The 16708-nt window shown below is 37.4% G+C and overlaps 1 pseudogene; it reads left to right on the top strand.

The window, feature by feature from the left end:
• Nucleotides 1-9304: 9304 nt before the first annotated feature.
• Nucleotides 9305-9407, top strand: LOC131410610 (small nucleolar RNA U3; annotated as a pseudogene).
• Nucleotides 9408-16708: the final 7301 nt, after the last annotated feature.

Consider the following 16708-nt stretch of genomic DNA (forward strand, 5'->3'; position numbering starts at 1 on the left):
CAACCAGACTCTCATGCACTGTGATGGGATTGTAAAACGATCCAACCACTCTGAAAAGCTGCTTGGCCCTATCTACTAATGTCACTTAGTCTATGACCCAAAAATTTCACTCATAGATAAGTACCAAAGAGAAATGAGGGCATATGTGCAGCAACAGACATGTACAAGAATATTCACGGTGGCTTTATTAATAATCAAAAAACCTGGGCCGGCCCCATTGCTTAGTGGTTAAGTGCACACGCTCCGCTGCTGGCGGCCCGGGTTCGGACCCCGGGCGCACACCGACGCACCGCTTCTCTGGCCATGCTGAGGCCGCATCCCACATACAGCAACTAGAAGGATGTGCAGCTATGACATACAACTATCTACTGGGGCTTTGGCGGGAAAAAAAAAAAAAACCTGGAAACAGCCAACATGTCCTTCAACTGTTGAATGGATAAGTGAATGTTGATATGTTCATAGTAGAATGCTACAGTGATTAAAAAGGACAAACTACTGCTCCATGCAGCATCATAGCTGAATCTTACAGATGTAACGATGAGCAAAAAACTCAAAATAAATAAATACATACTATAAACTTCTACTTATATGAAGTTCAGAAACAGGTAAAATTAATAGTGATAAAAATCAGAATAAAGGTTACCTTTGGTGGGGTGGTATTGACTTGGGGGAGACATGAGAAAAGCTCTATGGTCCACTTAATGTTCTCTGATTGGGCCGTAGTGAAGTGGGTGAATATATATGTAAAATTTCATCACTTTTTTGTGTATGTGTTGTACTCAAAAAACAGTTGAAATCACACACAATACAATAACAGTTAAAAAGGAGATCAGGTAACTTGTAAAGCACTGTTCCCATAAAACCATTAACACAATTAACAGTAAAAGCCAGCCAGCTGGTAAAGGCAGAATCTGGTCATATCCTCCAGTTTTAGGAGTTTGTGCTACTAGCTCTCAGAGACTCAGCTCTGATAGGTAACTGGGGAATTCCCACTTAACCTGAGAAATGCTCCTTGCTCCCTACCTGCTCCTTAGAAGTGGTGATGAGAAGTGAGACGTTTCTTCCTCACTTTCTACCCAACCCAGCCCTCTGTCGGACGTCACACCCACACTAAGCTCTCCTAATTCAGTACGCATCAGGAAATTCCCATTTTATAATGGGTATTTATGGAAAATATAGGGCTCAGTGGGATGATTAAGATGTTCCTATATGTTACATTTATTTTCAATCTTTTACATTTGAATCAAAATCAAGGCCCAGGCCTGGGGCATTTTTCATTCATGCCAAAATACCCGAAGGGGAATATTTCCATTGGAATGACTCAGGCTACTCACCAAATATTTACACATCCTTTCACACCCTTAACTCTGCAATGAAGAATTTGTGAATTTGGAAGTATTCCAGAATCATATAAATCCCTCTATTTTGAGTTCAAAACCAAACTTCTTGAAAGAAAAGACTAATCCTTATTGAAAGTATCAGAAACATTGTTTATAAATGTCAGGAAATAAAGATTCTAAATAATTTACCCAGCATTTCCTACGGTTCTTCACAGAAGGAAGAAGATATACCCACCAGATTAAGTTGCACCTTGGGGAACTCTTCATGCTTTTAATATTGGGTTGTGCATGGAGGAAGGAAACTGCTGGGTCCATCAAATAATGGGTAGATATATGTTCTGAGAAGTGTTGCAGGAAGTTCTCTTTCTTTTTCTTTGTTCTCTTATTCAATTACCTAATCGATTGTTTTCTTAGCAGTAAGCCCTAAGGCAACCACCTTCTGGCTCCTAGCTGCACTTACTTGCAGCCTTGATTTCTCCTTATCACTATACTTTTAAGTCAAGATCCTCTCTGTCACTTTTCAGGGACAAAGGATTAAAGCATCAGGATATTTAACGGATGAGAAAGTATCAAAAAGAATGGGTGAAAACAATAAAGAATGAAAAAACTGATTAAACATATCATTTATCAGGTCATTAATAACTACCAAAAAAATAGTTTTGGTAGAGTGATAGTGAAGTAAAAGCCTTATTAAAAACTAGAAATGACTGATATCACTGACTAAGCTAAGTATGAACTCCGTGTAGTTATTTCAAACATTGCTGCTATATTTTTTGGATATTTTTCTCCTCCAAATAAGTAAAATGACAGTTATTACCATTGACAAATGCCTCTAGCCAGGATTCATCCCAGTCAATGAGGGAATGATGGTGAGTGAATGATGGTGGTCCTGTCATCTTTCTATTTACTTCTTGCTCTAAAACCTAGGAACCCAATGCTCAGGGATAGTCTTCATGGCAGAAGCAACCTGCTGTACAGTCTCTCTGGTCTAGGGGAACCCATGCTCCCCAAATCCACTGCTTCATTAAGCTTTATCTACTTGGTCTCCAGTCTACAAAACACTGAATGTTGCTGCCATGGGTGGGGGTGGACTAATGTAATGGCATCCTAAAAATTTACCAATCTCAGTTCAAATAGTCAGCCTTTTATGAAGGTCCTTTAGGAAGAATTTAATTTTGGAAAGCTCAAACAACTTTCTGAGACAATTCAAGATAAGTGTCCATCTCTTTATCTCCTTCTAAGCATACTACATAAATGTTTACTGGTTCTGCTTCTCTAATGCTAGTCTTGCCTAGAGTTAAGACAGAAATGGTAAAAGTGTAGGGCAGTAGGAATCATCCATCAATACATGCTCTGCTTTCTATGAATCCAGGGCACAGGGCTGTGACATTCTGGTGCATCTCTAGTTTCAGCAGCTGTGGAAGTGTAGGTGTATGTCTTCTTGATACTGAGGGGTAATATGTTATTAAATCAACTCCTTCTCTAGGGATTTCTCCTCTTGAAGCTTCCTGTGACATATGCAGGAGTTTTATGGCAGGAAATAGTATAGAATTGGGCTGGTGGGAATACTTTTATTAGAACCAAACACTCATTGAAATAAAGTCCTATTGCAGTTGGGACAATTTGCAAAGTCTCTTACTTATGAGTTCATCTCTAATTCCCAAGAGCCCATCTCATTCCTGCACACAAACCTGCCTCAGGGGAAGTCAGCTGACTTATGTAAGTAAACCACGATAGTGTTTTATTGTGTACAGCAGTCTATTAAGGGGTAGATTCATTGTGTACTAGAGACAAAGGTATTTTCCCCCTCTCTCAGTACTCTGCCATCTAAAGCACTAACAAGGGTTTTTGAATAATATATGAGCAAATACTGGACCCTTTCCTCTCCCAGGTGTCTCCTCTTTGGTCCTCAGATCAGATCCTTGATATGAGAGCATGTGGAATTCCCTATTGACTAAGTCCCTGGACAGCATACAGAATTGAATACTGCTGAAATCACTTTCCTCTGCAGCTGCAAAATAATGATCCCAAAGTAGTTTATCAAACACAAAGAAAACATGGACTTACTAGAGCACTTGAAGGGAAAAAATTCCCACGTCAAAACTTTTAATTAAAGAAAAATATTTAGACAATTAGGGATGTATAGATGTCCTACTGTCAAATGTTTGTTCCTTTGTTCACGCTGATATTTTATCAGGACCCTCTGTGGCATTGAGACTTAGCGTTATAAATATCTTGGGTACTTTTTTTTACCAAGTGCCTGAAAAATTGCTGAACACTTGAAGTAAGAAAGTATCAGCTTTTTTTTTTTTTTTTTTTTGAGGAAGATCAGCCCTGAGCTAACATCTGTCACCAATCCTCCTCTTTTTGCTGAGGAAGATTGACCCTGGGCTAACATCCGTGCCCATCTTCCTCTACTTCATATGGGACGCCGCCACAGCATGGCTTGACAAGCGGTGCATCAGTGCATGCCTGGGATCCGAACTCCCGAACTCCAGGCTGCCAAAGTGGAGCGTGAGCGCTTAACAGCTGCACCACCGGGCCGGTCCCAGAAAGTATCAGCTCTTAATTCACTTACTAATTGTGATATATTTGGGGAAGTTAGTTTACACATAATTTTTTGCTAGATACTGGGGTTTAGGAAGGGGAGTAGGAAAGGCAGTACTTACGGACTATTTTTGCTGTAGGAAACACCTTCCTAAATCCTTTTATTCCTTGCTAACAATTTATACATAGATTATTGTTGCTGTGTGGGACAACTTGGCATTAGAGAAGATGTATGTGATGTGGGCAACAATCTAAGTGCTTCAATATCAAAGGTCTGAGTGAGACTTTATCTAAAAATAGCGGATGAGAACAATCATGTTTTTCGAATACTCAGAAGAGCTATCAATTTAGAGATAATTTCCTTGGATTAAAACAAATACTTCTTTCTTTCTAATCAGAGGAGAATATAATTAGAAAACGTTTCTGCCAACAGAAGCATGGTAATAAATCTGAAAACCTGTCTATTATCTTACAACATCTACATATGACATGTGCCGCTTACACATAAAACAAAGATATGTAATCAGCGTGACTGAACGATCTACAATCCTTGAGGCAGAAAAGGTTTAGTACAATATTGTCCTAGTGATGAGAATAATAATTATGTGCCATAAAGAATTACGTAAAACCTACAAGGCTAGCTATGGAAGTTAATGTTTCCCCCAAAGTATTAGTCACACATTGATTAGTGTAATGTTCTGTCTTAGAACTGTGGGAATATAAAACTTAAGAAAGCATGGAAATCTTCTAAGAGTATATTCAAGGAAATTGTTCCCTTCTGAACTTTGAAATACTGAGAAATATAACTAGAAGAAAAGAGGAAAACGAAAGCAGGGAAGAATCCCGGGAAAAACGATGAGCATATTTTGTATGCTCTTAGAGCATTAAGTGTTTACTTCTCAGAAGAGTAGTCCTGTGATGCACCATACAGGGACAAAAAGGTTAAAAACTATTCTTATACATTTACAAAATTCATTGTAATATTAATTGTAATCAGGCAGTCATATTTGGTATTCAAGTTTCTTTATTTAGCAATATTACTTTAAATAGTATCAAAGCAAAGCACAGTTTAAATTGGGACTGAAAAGATAAAAGTAAATATTGTGTCATTTTATGATTCATTCTGTATAAATCTGATGCCATCACACTTTAAAGAGTAGCATCTTACTATGTAAAAAATGCATTTGACACACACTTTTACTTTTGGTATGATTTTTGCATCAAGAAAACTGCTTTAGAATGGAGAGAATCTCCTCCTTCCAAAATCTGTCTGTAAATCAGTTAGTCATAGTTTTTCTACTGCTGTGTAACAGGAGAGAGATTTGTAGTGTTGAGGCAAGTATAGATTTATTACCTCTGGGAGGAACTTCCTTACGGAGTACCTACTTGAATCTAGTATACACACTAGACTGTCCCTGAATTATTACTGAGCCATAATTCCTACAATTACAGTAAGCAGATCCATGAGGGAAATAAAAATTGCTCTCAGCTTCCTGGTGAATACATATTGGGATTATTACCATATTTTTAGTGACAGGATTTTCCCCCCAAATTCAATAATCACAGAATCTTTATGAAGAAAGCACCTGCAAACTCACTACCACCATTAAGTAAAAAATTGCCCTTATGTGGGGTAGAAAATCTCTCAAAAGAGTGGCTCTGTGCCCATTTGAGAAACTCCAAATTATGTTGAAACTACTGCAAATGGATATGAAGACCCTAGGAATGTCAAGCAAGTCATTGTAAATAGTGCTATTATTTTCTTAGTTTTCTATATTGTACTTGCTAATACTTAACTCTAAAATAAACAGCAACAGAGAAACATTTTGATTCTAAATCTGACTTCAGCACATATTGCAGCTTTATTTGCTTTCTGTGCTATCATTTTCATCGGATTACCAACATTTTGTTTCATAATGGAGTAGAACCCAATTCTGCAGCATTCAGTGCCTTAATCATCCTTCATTTACAGTCCTTCCTTTGTTTTAAGCAACAAGGTTCCTAGATTTGTACTGTAAGTTAAATATGAATCTTTGAATATCAAAGATTTCATCCTTTGATAGTTAAATATAAGTTTATCTTAAATTCTCTGAAACAGCGTCATTGTACTCCTGAAAATATTTAAACACTACATATTTTTAAAATAATTTCCCTCAACATTATTTGGATATGTCTTAATGGAAAAAAAGTCAGATGTCAAATGTGTTGGATATTTTGTACTGTGAATTTTAACCACGAAATTTATATTCATGAAAAGGCTCAATTTAGAAAGAAGAAAATTGCTATAAGATACACCTCATTTTAAATCTGGATACATAACAGACATGCCTTATTTTTTTCCTTTAAAGGAAGGCTCAACTTCCAATCTACGTTTGCCCTGAAAAACACTGATCAGTGTTACTCCATTCCTTAACGGAGTAAACCAATCTTTTTCTGCCATTTTTTTCACAGCTATGATGTCCATCTAGATACACAAACCCAAAACTGAAAAAGAGTTTATGCCATTTACTAGTGAATTCAGGTTCTAGGAATAGTCACATATTCATTCAACAAATGTTTATTGAGCGTCTACGATGGACCAGACACATTCTAGGTACTGGAGTAGGACAATAAACAAAATAGACAAAACTCCATCCTCATAGAGCTTGTATTCTAATGGAAGAGACCGACAATAACTAAAGAAAAAATTAAATATTTAGTATGTTGGGCATAAAATTTCTAACAAGGAATAAAAGCATAAGAATAGAAGAGGATAGCATGTGTGTGTGTGTGATTTTACATATGTTGGCCAGGGTAAAACTGCTTTCAAATAATTTGAGAAATGTAGTGAGCTAATTCAGTTTATGCCCTGAGAGAAATACACCATTTTATTGAAGAATCAAAGTGGATAATTTTTCTTTCAATGCATTCTCATGAAAATGTTCTAAGAAGCGTGGTATTCAAGAAATATGTTTGAATCTAGTATAAGCAGAATATAAATCTTTATTACAATGTGTATTGATATGTATAGGTTAGTTTGGTTTATCTTCCCCGTGATCTTTTACAAAACTGAAAGATTCTGAGAAACAACAAGTAAGTTGTTCCACCTAAGTTGGAGGTCTAGAATTGCAAATGAATTAACAGTAAGGGATAAAAAATATTTTGGCTCCAACCTTCAGTCCATGTGTGTTAGAGTGGATTATAAAACACACAGGAACAAGTGATCTTTCATACTACTTGGCAAACTAAATCTAAGTATCTTAATATAGGAACCGTAAAATAATATTGCACATTTTGTAGCTCCAACAAGTACCTTGCATTATTTTAAAATAAAAATTTAATAAATAATTTTGAATGAAGGAAAACTATCATGGTAATGATGCAAAATCTACTAAAAAAATAGGGAACATTTCTCACAGAGAGACACTGGAAATACACGTGCCTGCTTTTGCAAAGAGCTGTTAGCATGTCATGGTGAAGTCATCTAGTTTTTAGGAAGACGAAAAGGCATCTTATAGTTCTGTAACATATCTCATATTCCTCTACCATTTCCACAATAGAAGAATTTGTAAATCTCCTAAATCCATGTTCAAGCCACTTTACCCCTTATACTCTTTAAAATATCTGCTTACTTCTAGTATCAAATGAAGAGAAGGACCCCTTGTCAGCATAAATCAGGACTGTCAACATTAGAGATCACATGAGGACATAGAGGGAAAGACTTTGACCTGGGCACTGAATCCAATTAAGGAGGAGTCAGGCATTGGAGCAATCAGCCCCTTTTCAGCAGTCTCTTTCCTGAATGGCCTTTGGCTTGAGAACATTAGGATGGAAGTCCTCGTGAGGTCAAAGACTGCTCTTTCTTATATCAGACCTGTTTTCAGCAAGAGCTAGTGTTCCTCTGAAAAAACATCTTTCAGATCTCAGTCTTAGCTAAACTACTTCTGACAAGGAGTCATCTGTATGTGAAATCTAATGAAGTACTTTGAACAACTGGGTCTAAAACTTGGGTCCTGCTGGGTACAAATGTGTCTTCTTAGAAAGTCACCAAGTTACTGATTTTGCAATTTTAAGAGTGCCACTAAGGGTTGCTTACAGAATTACCTGCTAGCTTTCAAAAAACCAGGGACCAAAGGTTGAATTTTTTTTAAAGTGTTTCATCTTTCAGACATGATCATTCCTGCTCCGCATACCCACCTCCCTTTCTAAAGACGGAAGGAATAACACCCACGGGAGCAGTGCTGCCTCTGCCAATTTCATTTTTTACTAGAACCAATCAAGAAAAGATCGTGACATCTTTTATTTCTGAGCAGAGTTCTCTCTTCCTGAACATGGGTCTACTTAGCCAATTATTGTGAACATACGGTATATGGTTTAATATCAATGATGACAATCTATCCCTAGGGAATTGACTCGTGTGAAAACAATCCTTTTAGATTTGGAGTTTTAAGAAAGGCAGCAAAGGTTTTCTTCTGTAAGGAAAAATCCCCTCCACGCATCCTGCACAGAAGATGTGTTTTCTAATTATGTGTGAGACACACCCGACCATGCCTGATACCTGTGTCAGTAGCAAAGAGCCCATCAATTCTGTAGTAGTGACCAGGGTCAGGTGGCTCAGGTAAGAAATACCAGGTGTACATGCCCCAGGCCAGGCTCATAGGCAGTCTCTGTTCTTCCAAATCTAGCTGAGCACAGAATGTCAGTGATGTACAACCTTGAGGGAGCTAGTTCCAACACTGCTGTGTATCCAACTGTGCTGGAAATTACCCAGGGAAGCCTGTTTCAACAGGACTTCTAGCTGCACTTGTAGGTCCAAAAGGTTCAAGGGAGTCTTTGAACTTGAGGATGCCTATCATTCCCAGGTTTTGAAAGCTTCTGAGAACTGCTAGCTGCCAGTTGTCAGGAAACGGAGAAAGGAAGTTAATAAGCTCACTCACTTTAGCCTTAATTTATTGCAGTTCATGTTTTTCCCTGTCTTTTTTCACACATTTGGAATGCAGTGCTACCACAGGAAGATCTATTCCTCTGAAGATATTTTGAATCTTTCTCTCTAATTCTTGCTTCACAGAGTTCCAGAAGCCCTGAAAACTACATGCCTTGAGTTATTCTTGTTTGTAAAATTTGTGTAGGATCTCGCCACAATCAAGCTCATAGACACACCAAGAGACTAATAAACATATAGTCTAATTGATTCACCTTAATTCCTACTGACTATTCTAGTGGTCTGCACAGCATGACACCGTGAAAGAACTCAGAACTCGAGAATGAGAATCCGAAACTGGAATGCCAGGCCTCACTCTACAATTACTGGTTTAGGAGTTTTCTTAGCCTCTTGAAGCTGTGGTTTTACATCTACAAAATGGACATAATAAAACATGCCCTGCATCTCCAGAAACTGGCATATGAATCAAAGGAGGTGATTTATTTAAAAGCACTTTAAGACTATACTTTCAGGGATCATTTCTATAGTTCGTTATTTACAAGCACTTTGTTAAGGGCAACATATTATAGAAGTGAACACTTTATTTTTGAAGATACTGAGAATTCTGGGGCTTTCTCAAGTTTGGCTTGTCCACTATTAAAGATCTCATCTCTTGGGCCTCTTGCATCTACATGGTTATATAATCTTCCTCTCTGGGTAATTGTTATATGCATAGGAAGGAAAGCACTTGATGGAGGGAAATAGGAAAGGGAGAATATTTTCCTCCCCTCTTGCTGCTCCCCTGAGGGTGTACTGACCAACTGACAGGCCAGAAGAGAAATATGTAGTGCACATGTACCGCAGAGATTGCTTCATGCTTTTGATCTTCTTTTCTGGAAACAAGGTTAAAGCATTTTGGGAAACACGCTGTCATGAGGGAGAAAGACCCATTACTTGAAACAGGAGTGGAATAACTCCTAATGGGGTAAACCAGTAAGAGGCGTTTTCAAAGCCTCTGATGTGCCCAATTCCATGAAAGATACATAGGATAGGAAACATGATTCTTGCCCGCAAGGGGTGTGTAATTCCATGTGCCAAATCCCTCTGACTATACTGACCAGACAACGGCCAATGAAATGATTGTTAATAAAACAAATGGATGTTGGTTATGTTTTATGTTGTTATTGTATATTATTTATGAGCTAATTATGGATGAAAGGGAAGAGTATATGACTACTGAGTTGACCAACGTGGTTTTAAAATACTACTGATTTTCTGCTGCCGTCTCTGCATCACCCTAAAGTCATCTTATAAAGTCCTCTTCTTCATTTGAATGATCAATAATTTAATTTTATAACTGCCAACTGTTTCTATGGTATTTCTTGACTTTTGTTTGATTCTCAAAATGTTTAATTTATTTTTCCAATAATTGTTTCTGAATGGTTTCTCTAATAAAATTCTTTGAAGAATCTAAGATGCTTCTTCTTTTTCTCAATCAAGCCTCTGATTTAAGAGTCCTCTCTCCTAGCTTATAATTATTTTCTTTTTGCTACTTAAGGTTTCTTTTTGGGCTGTTTTTTTGTCTTTTGGTGTTCAAGGGTACTCAATTTTAACCACAACTTACTCTGAAGATTGAATGTTCTTTCTCTTTTTCTGTTTTAAATACTTGTAGACACAAACAAAGAACATTGTGAGTTCTCTGTTTTTTAAAAAAAATGAACAGCCAGAAAAATAAATCTTATTTAAAAAGTAAAATCTTCCCTGGAAATAATACTAAAAGCTTGCAAAAAACCCCTTTACCATCTTTAAAAAATAAACATGAATATAAACTCAATACATTAATAGTGGAGAAAAGGAAATAAAACAAAATTTTGGATATAGAATGCCTGAAGAAGTTTTACAAAATAAAGATAATGAATTTGCTTTGGTTAAAGATGAAAAAGAACCTATCATCTGCCTGCAGAATGAAGAGGATCCAACACTCTTACAGAGGGAAAATATAATACAAAGTCAAAAATAAAGAGTTGAAACAGTCATGAGCAATATATTGGAAACATTTTTTTGGAAGATTTGCCCTGAGCTAACATCTGGTGCCAACCTTCCTCTTATTCCTTGAAGAGGATTGCCCCCTGAGCTAACATCTATGCCAATCTTCCTCTATTTATTGTATGTGGGATGCTGCTACAGCATGGCTTGATGAGAGGTGTGTAGGTCAGTGCCCAGGATCCGTGTGTAGGTCAGTGTCCAGGATCCAAACCCACAAAGCCTGGGCTGCCAAAACGGAGCGCACGAACTTAACCACTACACCACAGGGCCAGCCCCTACAAACATTTTTAAAACTTCACATTGGATATGATAAAAAGGTATTGTTGTGAAGAGCAAGAGGTCAGAGCAAAGTCTCCTAAACGAATTAGAAGACACTGAAAACCCAGGATATACACGGGTTTGAAAAGATTATGATGGATAACAAAGATTCTGTAGATACATTAAAAAAGAGAAATAAAGAATTGATTAAATACAAAAGTCACAAGCAACTCTTGTCAAGAAAAGATACAACTGCTAAAAGAGTAAAAATTAAGGTTTTTGATTTATTTGATATAAATAAAGTTTGAACTTGCATTAGAGGAAGTAGAAGCTAAAGAGATGATAATCTTTTGGGCGAAAGTAAAGCCTAGCCGCTGAAGACCTAGAATTCCCCCATCAATGAAAGACGGAAAGATTCTGGTCCAAGATGGCAACATAGGAGCCTCCTGAACTCACCTCCTCCCACAGACACACTGATTCCACAGCTACACATGGAGCAAGCCCTTCTGGAAGAAATCCAGAAACTGGCAGAGCAACTCTTACGCATCAAGCAAACGAGAAAATACCCACATTGGAATGGATAGGAGAGGCTGAGATACACTCTAACCATAAACCCCACCCACAGTATAGCACTACGCAATTGACAGGGAATACCAAACTCCCAGCTTCTCTCTGAGGAGCAAAGAGTTTGGACCCAACATCTAATGCCCCAACTTTTAAGATTCCCACCTGAGGGACAGGCCCCCAAAATACCTAACTCTGAAAACTCATGGGATTTACATCCACAAGACCCACAAGATTATAGCAAACAAAGAAACAATTCTTAATGGACCCTCAAGGACTTACCATGGCTGTCCCCCCAGGACTTTGTGCATAAGGAGCAGGCAAAAAACACCCATCTCCTAGTTTCTTCCTGGAAGGGCCCTAGCTACATACTCTCCTAGCTGCTGCATGAGGGTCTGGCTTCCAATCAGCCTACATCAAGGTACTGACTACAATCCTCCCCTTTGGGACACTGACAAGTCTTGGCACAGCCTCAATTACTGGGAGCCACTAAGAACAAAGAAAGTGACTTAGATAATCACAAAGTTTTGAGAGACAACCAAGAGCTTGGGCTGGGCTGAGTGATAAGGTTCATCTCCTACATGAGACCACTCCTTCAAGGCCAAGAGAAGTGGCTGTTTTATCTCATGAGCAGAAACCAACACAGAGTATCAAGGAAAATGAAGAAACAAAGGAATATGTTCCAAACAAAAGAACAAGATAAAACTCCAGCAATAGACCTTAATGTAACAGAGATAAGTAATTTATCTGATAAAGAGTTCAAAATAATGGTCATAAAGATGATTGCTGAGGTCAGGGGAACAATGTATGAATACAGAGAGAATTTTAACAAAAAGTTAGAAAATATAAGAAAATGTCAACACAGAGCTGAAGAACACAATAACTACACTGAAAATTCAGTAGAGGTATTCAATAGCAGACTAAATCAATTGGAAGACAGCCGGCCCCGTGGCTTGGCGATTGAGTGCACACGCTCCGCTGCTGGCGGCCGGGGTTCGGATCCCCGGCACGCACCGACGCACCGCTTCTCCAGCCATGCAGAGGCCACGTCCCACATACAGCAACTAGAAGGATGTGCAACTATGACATGCAACTGTCTGCTGGGGCTTTGGGGGAAAATAAATAAATAAATAAAATTATAAAAAATAAATAAATAAATTGGAAGAAAGAATCAATGACTCAAAGACAAGGCAGTAGCATTCATCCAATCAGAGAAGCAAAAAGAGAAAAGAATGACAAAGAAGCAACAAAAGCAAAAATAAACAAGTGGGACTATATCAAACTAAACAGCATCTGCACAGCAAAGAAAACCATAAACAAAATGAAAAAGCAACTTATAGGATGAGAGAAAATATTTGCAAACCAGGTGTCCTATAAGGACTTAATATCCTAAATATATAAAGAACTCATACAATTCAATAGAAAAAAAATCTGATTTAAAAATGAACAGAGGAACTAAATAGACATTTTTCCAAAAAAGACATACAAATGTCCAAAAGGTACATGAAAAGGTGCTCAACATCACTAATTATCAGGGAAATGCAAATCAAAACCATAATGAGATATTATTTCACACCTGTTAGAATGGCTATCATCAAAAAGACAAGAAATAACAAGTGCTGGTGAAGATATGGAGAAAAGGGAACCATTGTACACTATTGGTGGGAATGTAAATTGGTGTAGCCACTATGGAAAACAGTATGGAGATTCCTCAAAAAAATTAAAACTGGAACTACCATATGATCCAGCTATCCCACTGCCAGGAATATATCCAAAGGAAAAGAAATCTGTATCTCGAAGAGATATTTACACTCTTATATTCGTTGCAACTTTATTCACAATAGCCATGATATGGAAACAACCTAAGTGTCCAACAATGAGTGAATGGATAAAGAAGGTTGGTGTATATATATATAAATTCTTTAAAAACAGTCAAACTTGGGCCAGCCTCGGTGGCCTAGTAGTTAAGTTCAGTGCACTCTGCCTCAGCAGCCCAGGGTTTGGTTCCCGGGTGTGGACCTACGCTGCTCTGTTAGCAGCCATGCTGTGCTGGCAACCCACATACTAAAAAATAGAGGAAGATCGGCACAGACGTTAGCTCAGGGTGAATCTTCCTCAGCCAAAAAAAAAAAAAAAAAAGTCAAACTCAGAAAAAGAGAGTAGAAAAGTGGTTGCCAGGGGCAGGGGGATGGGTGAAACAGGGAGATTTTGGGAAAAGGGAACAGACTTCCCGCTATCAGATGAATTATAGACAGTCCCCGACTTATGATGGTTTGACTTAACAATTTTTCAACTTTACGATGGTGCAAAAGCTATATGCATTTAATAGAAACTGTGCTTAGAATTTTGAATTTTGATCTTTTCCCGGGCTAGCAATACGTGGTGCAAGACCCTCTTGTGATGTTGGGCAGCGACAGCAAGCTGCAGCTCCCAGTCAGCCACGCGATCCCGAGGGTAAATGTTCTGTACCAATATAACCATTCCATTTTTCACTTTCAGTACAGTATTCAAATTACATGAGCAAGTCAACATTTTATTATAAAATAGGCTTTGTGTTAGATGATTTCGCCCAACTAGGCTAATGTAAGTGTTCTGAGCACGTTTAAGGTAGGCTAGGCTAAGCTATGATGTTCGATAGGTTAGGTGTATTGAATGCATTTTCGACTTACGATATTTTCAACTTGCAATGGGTTTATTGGGATGTAACCCCACTGTAAATCAAATGAGATCTGTAGGTCTGAGGATCTAATGTATACCATGGTATATAAATATGTGAAGTGACAGATATGTTAATTAACTAGATGGGAGAAATCCTTTCACAATGTATAAGCATATCAAATCATCACAATGTACACATTAAATATATTTGATTTTATTTGTCGATTATACCTCAGTAAAGCTGAAAAAAATGAGAGAAACATATCTTGAGATAAGTAAGTTAAACCAAAATATTTGGATTAATAATGAATATATTCAAGTGGGCTTAGCAAAGTAAGAACTTTAAAGACAATCTAAAAGCTTCAGTGCTATTCAATGTTAGTTGATAGATATGATGATGAGTCAAATTTGTTTAAAGCTAAATTAAATAAAATGGGAAAATTTTAATACATATATGAAGCCAACATCTATAAGTATTCATTACAATATCTGAACATGGCAGACCAATTTAATATGAATGCAATAATTATGTGAAAGTGTAGCATCTAATACAAAATTTTAAAAATGAATGTTTTGGACTTCTATGATCTTAGAACCAAAAGGCAATTTTTAATCTTTCTATAGAAATTTATTTTTCTTCAGTCAGGTCCATTTGGCAACTCATAAGAGCTTCACATATAGAGGCAATTCAATTATGAAGAATAGTGGTTCTCAAACAACCGTACACATTGGAATCATGTCTGGAATTGTTAAAAACAATAATGCCTAGACCCCACATCTAGAAATTCAGGTTTAATTTGTATGGAGTGCAGCCTTGGAGGTAAGGATTTTCTTAGTGTTTCCCAGGTGTTAACAATGTACAGCCACATTTGACAACTAGTGCTGTAGAAACACTAGGAAAAATCAGTTGTTTGTTTACATGAGTACAGCAAGCTACCTTAGCACAATCACCTGCTTAATGCACTCTCTCAATCTATTTTCCAGCTGGGACTGAAATTATTGACCACAGGGTGTTTATGCAACTAGTAACACTCATTCCAATTAAACGTTAGCAATGATGTTCTTTCTGTTGTTTCTTCCTACAAGGTTACACAGCAGTATCGGATATGCTGAAAAAGTGCCTCTATTAATGTAAATTTGCAAAGACAAATTCCAAGAGAGCTGCTGGTTAAATATGCCAATTCTATCTATTTGAGATGGTTGTCATTTCTGTCCTTGGGAACTCACTGCAAGCCACCAAGAACAATTAGTAATGGGCATCTGCTACTCCGATTTACTATGTAAGAATTTCAAAATGACTTTAATATTCTTGGTAATAATGATACTCTTTTTGTGACACAGAAAAGTTACCTAGGCAAATCATTAACTTTTAACCAATGAGTAACAGTTGAGAATTTTATAAAATCTTTGAGATATAACATGCCTCAAAGATCATCTAATAATACACTGTCACTTTTTCATAGATGAGGAACTTAGTCCCAAGAGGTGACATAATTCAACTATTATCACAGATCCAAATTAGGAGACAAAGCCCCAGCTGGAACCAACAACTTCTGTTTCATATTCCTCTCTATTCCTCTGTAATAGAACACCTTCTCTTGGAGATTTCCAAATACTACAAGTAAAAAGTCATTAGTTGCTGGAATCACACATTTCTATATACCTAAAGGCCATTTAAAAACCTTGATGAAAGCATAAATTGATTTCTTAGAGCTATTAGATTTCTTGTAAACGAAACTTAGATCCATCTAAGTTAACTACTAAAATAAAGTGACTAGTATTTAAATTTCTCAAAAGCTTGTATCAAATTTCCCCAGAAATAGTTCCATTAATTGAATGCACTCCTTTAAAATTGTTGACTGGGCTTATTAATTTCCATTTCTCAAGGAAGATATTTCTTAAGTATACCTCTACTTTGGATCAAGAGTTCCAATATTCCATCTATCTAATGGGAGGCAGGGGAGCCAGTCCAAGGCCCAATTTCCACTTATGGAACAGAGTTCATGAAGCATGGCTCTCATCCATGGAACAGCTTACACAGCACTACGGTGGAGCTGCTCTTTATTGTATTTTGGAGGGTTCTCAAGTACTCACCAATATTCAGCCCAGTGTGGTTAGCTTCTAAGCTCCAAATTTAGTTACTTGTGCCTTCCTTTTGCCCCCACATGCCATTATTTTTGGCTGTAGTTAAATCTTCTTGACAAATTTACCATATTCACAGCTTCAGATTGAAGACCAAAAATTCTAGTCCATGCAGCTGCCTTTGCAAGGCTTATTTGACCCTTCCTGCGACTGTCTTTCAATGGGAGAATCATAGAACAGTAAATGATCTTATCTCTATGTAAACTTCCACAATTTCAAACCCAGAGAATTATCTTCTATTTCCTTTATACAC

The sequence above is a fragment of the Diceros bicornis genome, chromosome 1 (assembly GCF_020826845.1).
Source record: "Diceros bicornis minor isolate mBicDic1 chromosome 1, mDicBic1.mat.cur, whole genome shotgun sequence".
Taxonomy (NCBI): domain Eukaryota; kingdom Metazoa; phylum Chordata; class Mammalia; order Perissodactyla; family Rhinocerotidae; genus Diceros; species Diceros bicornis.